We start from the raw sequence: 6,000 nt of genomic DNA, 5'->3' as shown, positions 1-6,000 counted from the left end.
CAAATAGATTTTGTGGAAAAATTACGAGTCACACAAGGTAAGTTTCGAAATATGCAAATCTGGTAAGTGTTATTGTGATAAAAGGAATGCAAGTTATATTTTTTAACATAAATAACATGCCAATCGCGATCCTATTTCTGAAAACAACTTCAGGAGGGTGGGCACAAGTGGCAAAAAAAGTAAAGCTTCCGTTTCTATTTTCTCATGGACCTTCGTAAGCCACAAAAATCACTTCCTACGAAGTTTTTATTTGATTATTCGGAATAGAAAAAACACAAAACAGTGAACGAATATATGTATAAACAATTTCGGAGAAGTAGTGTCTCAAATGTTCATGGTATGATTAGCTGATTGTGATGAAGCGTAGTCATGGTTCAGAAAAATTCCCATTAGTCCAAATTTAAGACGTCTTTTATGGATTTTCCTTCAAACGGTCACCTAAACTGATGAGCACTACTATGCCGTGACTGTTTCTTTTCATTTCGCAGTGTAAAACTATCTGTACTTATGAAACAGCGATGTGCGACTGGAACGAGCTAAAATACCTGGATGTCCGAAAATTGGCTGACTTGAACCAGGACTCCATGTGACTCAGACATGACATCGATTTGTCGTTGTACGGCCTTCACGACTACAGCTTGTAACATCCAACGCACACAGACGGAGCGCCACCAACGGAACTTTGGTTATCGAGTGCAGACCTGCTAAGGACGCTACAATATTAATTTAGTCTTTGACTCTTACGGTTCACAAGAATTTCGTTAATTTATATGCTTGAAGTCGGACTTGTTATTCTCTGTTATACAAATTTATATTTGCATATATACACACATTTACTCGTTTAATGAAATTCTGGATACACCCATCTTTCGGAAACGCTTCGATATCTCCTTGAGATAAGAAGCGGGATGTGTCCGATCCTTCATTGTTCAAGTGTAAAACTATATGAAGGTTTTAACCTCGTTTTGGCCTGGTATGAAGAAGAGAATAATCTGGATCCGTCCCGTTTTCTATTGCCTCCATTGTCTTCTGGTCAGTTTGTCGAGCGGAGTATGTAAGTTTGTTTCTACGTTTCGTGTTTACCGTCCGCCTGCTTTCCGTGGAGGGACTTATTCAAATGGGAGATTGGCTCGCGCATTCACGCCTCGAAGCTGGAAAACCACAGAAGACTAACCATACCATTAAACAAGTTGGTAATTAACACGCATAATTTATACAAAAAAAAAAGAATGAAGAAAGGAGTTTTATCAACAAAACCATTTTTTTTCTCAACTTATTGAGAAATTTTCTTTTCGTACGGGACTGTCCTGTTTCTCATGTCGAATTAGTGAATCGGCGTTATTTTGACTAACAGAACGTGCTCGGAATGGATCCTGCGCAGAAATCGGGGAATGCATGGCTGTAGTAATTTGCCTTGAGGCCATTCGTGCTACCACCGTGTCCAAATTTTGCTCAAGGTGAATACGGAAAGAACGTGTTTTTGAGTGATTTGAAGAAAATAGATTTCAAAAAGGTTGAAAAACGTTGATTCATTTGTCTAAAGGGAGGGGGGTGGGATTTCACACAAACGAGGTTCTCTCTCTCTCTTTCTCTCTGAAGGTAACCGAAGTGAATGTAATTTGCGGAAGTCGTATCTTCACCGCCTGGGGATGATGCGGTGGGATTCCGTTTCCTAACGTGTAACGTATGTTCTGATGAAATTACGTTTCGCGAGCTCATATTATATGTTTTGCTTGTAATCGTTTCTGATGAGCAGCAGCAAAAGTTTTCCCTCATCAGTAGAACGTCTTCTTGGATAGAGTGTGGCGCTCGCCAACTCTTTGATTACATTATGCAGCGGCAGGTGTTGTACTGCTGCCGAGATTAAATTTTCCCGTGGTGAACGAAAACTGGGGCCTCGACGTGTGCTCGGCGGTATCATTATATGCAACGGTGAATATTTAGAGCGTGTATTAATATTATGTTTGCGCTTAGCGGACACAAAGTAATTACCGGCCACAAATTTTCAGCTCCAAATATTCTGCCGGTAATTTTTCAGAAACTCGGCTTATTATTCGCTTTCCTTCTCTCCTCCTCCCTTCCCATAGTTTTTCAGCTTTCTACCATCCCCCCCCCCTTTCCCTTTCGTTCCTACGTATCGCCCTCCTTCATTTGCCATCCAATTTCGAATTCACCTTTGGGGCTTATCACCTGGAATATTCCAGAAAGCTTATTAAAATTCCAGCTTTCGCAAATCAATAACCGATTCTGCACCGTTTTCGCTAATTTGAATGCGTAGCTTGTGAACGGAAGGAAATGTTTAGAGTAGACTTTCCTGCAAAGAGAGAGATTAATATCATGTATTCGAGGACTTTTGGGTCTGAAAATTTCAGACCCGATTTTATTCATGCGAAAGTCGGCTCCGAAATGAATGTGTCGGTGGAAATTCATTTGTCGTTTTTTCAACTGCTTGGTAAAAGAAAAAGATTCAAATACTTTAGAGCAGTCGTTCTCAAAACTTTAATGCTTCATCTAGAAATCTAGAATGCATAAGAGATGTTAATAGTAGTAAAATGTGCGTTTCTAGGCCGCAGAAGCTTCTATGGGAGAGGTCGCATTTCTCTACTACTCTACTATAAATCATTACGAAAGTTGCGGAAACCATTGGTATATTGTGCCAAAACTAATGTTTTACATTTTTACTGTCACTTCTCTCCTTTTTTCCCATATTACTGGTCATTTTTCGCTTACCTAGATGAGGAAGAAGAGAATGGGGGGAGGGTTCCGCGTACCACGGGTTGAGAACGACTGGTTTATAGGAGAAACTTCCTTTCGGTATATCGTATATGATCGTTCATGCAGTGAAGTCTTTGCCTTCGACAAAGTATAAAAATGTAACAAAGTTAACATGCAGATTTATTTACTTACAACGTTAAAAAAAATTGAGTTAGAATAGCTTCAATGGGAGAGATATCAGCTAGCGCGCGAAGTCTTTACCGTGTTTTACACAAATAACAAACACAAAGGCCACAACAGGCAAAATGCCCAACGAGATGGCTGGAAAAAAAAAGATGCCATTAAGATACGGATGTCAAATATAACTAAAATGCAACCCAAAAAAGAAAAATTGTCCAAAAATAGTAATATAATTTTTTTTTTTTTTTTTTTTTTTTTTTGCACCACATGGTGATTTTACGCACCTTTAGGGCTGTAACTAGGAGTTTTTCGGGAGGAAGGTGAGCAAAATAATCCCCTCTTCACTGTGTAGTCTGTTTTTATAACGTTGTTCTTTAGTTTCCGTCCCTCAAGATTGCTGCCTGAGTCAATTGGTCCTTCTCTCACAGTTCTAACCCTGTGCACCAGAAAGCTAATTAGACCGGAATCTACCGTTTATAAAGCCAATCAAAAGTTGAATGTTTACCATGTCCTATTCAAACAAACAAACATGCTTAAAACTGGAATCGTTAAACCTTCAGAGGAGGTATCTCCCTTGTACTGTACTTTGTCAAAGGCTTAGTCGGTAGTTAATGCGACTATCCTTCCACGAAAGACGCTCTGCCCCTAATCTAAGCTAGTGTTTCTGAGATAAAAATTACGAGTTAAAAACTCCAATTCACGAGCAAATGAACGAATAAAAATTTTTTACCAAAGTAATTCATGTAAAAATTAGTTCCCGTTGTTCATGTTGCTAAGGAAGTTACTTTTAGTGTATCAATGAATATATTATTTCTATAACATTGTTCGATTAAATGGCATCTTGATTTCGGACACGTTCTCAAAACGAATAAAGGTAAAACTGAATGGAGAGACAGAAAGACTCAGGAGGAATGCAGGTAAATATGAAAAAAGTACATTGTGGGAATAGACTGGGTGAGTCGTTAGATGCAACTCATTTGAGAAAGAGATGGAAACACGAGATTACGTTCGTAAATAGTTTGCGAATTGGTTTTGAAAATTTTAACAAATATTTCGGTAACATCGTTAAAACAAAAGAATACATGCTCGAGAACAATGTTTCATGGCTTTACAAATCTGAATCTATGATAAATAGTGCCACGAGTCGATAACATCCGATTTTAACATTTAACGTCTGCCAATATTTCTTTCGATTCGCTGAAGTGTCACGGGGAAGTTAACGCGTTCCGTTCATGTGAGAAAAGGCTTCGAGACAAATTTTAGAAAAATCATTTTTCTGCTTCGATGCTGTACAGTACATATATAATTATGTATAGGGAATGAGGCGAAGAAGATGAGGAATTTTTCCGCTCCTCGAAAGTTCCAGGAGAAAAAAGAGGGGGGGGGGGTATTATTCTTGACGGAGAACAACGACACATTCTCATCTCTTCTTTTCTGTTCTACCAATATCGGAGGAAGCGATGGAGGGAGAGGTTAAAGAAGAAGTAGATCATATAATTTCACGGATAAAAGACATTTATTGTGGCTTAGAGTTTTCGGTCGCATGTCTTTAGTACCCTCTGAAATACATTCTTTTTTCTGTTGTTGCGGGCCATCAGTCAAATGGACGTTAATAAATTCTCAAGGGGAAGGCGAGTACTATTCACAATAACCCGCCTATATATAAACCACTTCGTCGATGGCGCGACACAATTCACAAAAAAGAATAAAATTTTTCAGTTTCTTACATTTTTCATCCAATGCTACCGGCACGAGTGTGGCGCACAATCAAAGAAAGCACTTTTTCTTATCGTAAAAAATATTATATTTTAGAATCTAGATGATGACTTCTATTGTGGTCCATTCTTTTTTTTTCCACAGCTATTAATTTCGATCTGATATAAACTATCCCGAATATAGTGTAATTTTTTTTTTTGTTTCCCAGCTGTGCATCATAGCACGCAAAAATCTTTGTAGCTCGGGTTGCGATTTATGAAAGCAGAAAGCCGATTTATACTCGATTCAGTTTCTTATATTGATTCTTTAGAACAGCATTCCCTAATGGAAAAATTCACAAAAAGAGGACTTGAATCTTCACTTCTGCGAAATTATTTCGGATGTTTCTTGCTCCGTGTCGTGAAAATCGTCGAAAGTTTGATTTATATTTCAAACATTCGAGAACCGGTTGCTATTAGCATCTAAACTCACTTTCTGCGATAATCGGATTATAAGTCGCTACATTTCTACGACTACTTTCTTCAATTTAATCCCGTGTATAAATCCTTAGTATTTCAAAAGATATTTGCTCACGTGAAATTCGCGGCTTTGTTTCAGAGGCACCTTCACACCGAGTTTTCGAGTGTTTTGGAATCCGCAGTTGACAGCCGCAACAACGCGTTCATTGTTTCGACTCGAACAATTTTTCAAACTAATGGTAAAACTTGCGTTAGAAAATAATTATGTCCCGTAATATTTCGGAGCTCACTCGAAGAAAACTTGCCTCGTTCACACGCGGTTTGATTCTGTACGAGACAATTAAGAATGGGTTGGATGCTTCATAAATCGTTACCTTAACACTCGTGATCGACGCTCCGGGAATGTACGAGTAATTCGAATCTCATTTTGAACATAAGGGGTTTGCAATTACATTTATTTCGATCGATCAGTTATCATTCTAAAGTTAATGGGAACAATCCACAGTTGAACAAATTATTAGGCAGTGCAGAAACACTGCCGCATCCAATGTGTTTGTTTCTGACATGTGGTCTCGTGTAAAAAAGTTTTGCCGCAGAGAGCAACAGGCCTACACCGGTGCAATTATTCAATCATTGCACTTCACTTATAGTTAAAAAGATTGATGGCAGATGGTAGCAATACACATAACAAGCATTACATAGTAATAAACGTCACGTTAGGTTCACAACTCGTATACGCACGTTCCAACATGTACCAATTCGTTAGAAGTTCCGCAGAGGAATATGAACGAGGTACACCTATAGTAGCAGTAGATGTCTCTCGCTGTACGCGATTAGTTGGTTCCACAAAATAATCGCGTAAGACAAAATCGATTAAAGTTGGCTGAATTTAATATGGATAGGATATAAATTAGGAGGGGGGGGGATTTCT

Source organism: Pholcus phalangioides, unplaced genomic scaffold, assembly GCF_987345545.1.
Source record: "Pholcus phalangioides strain wild (caught in Gottingen) unplaced genomic scaffold, Ppha-v1.0 ptg000022l_1, whole genome shotgun sequence".
NCBI classification, from domain to species: domain Eukaryota; kingdom Metazoa; phylum Arthropoda; class Arachnida; order Araneae; family Pholcidae; genus Pholcus; species Pholcus phalangioides.
The sequence above is the reverse complement of the archived record's forward strand: the minus strand, read 5'-3'. Positions refer to the sequence as shown.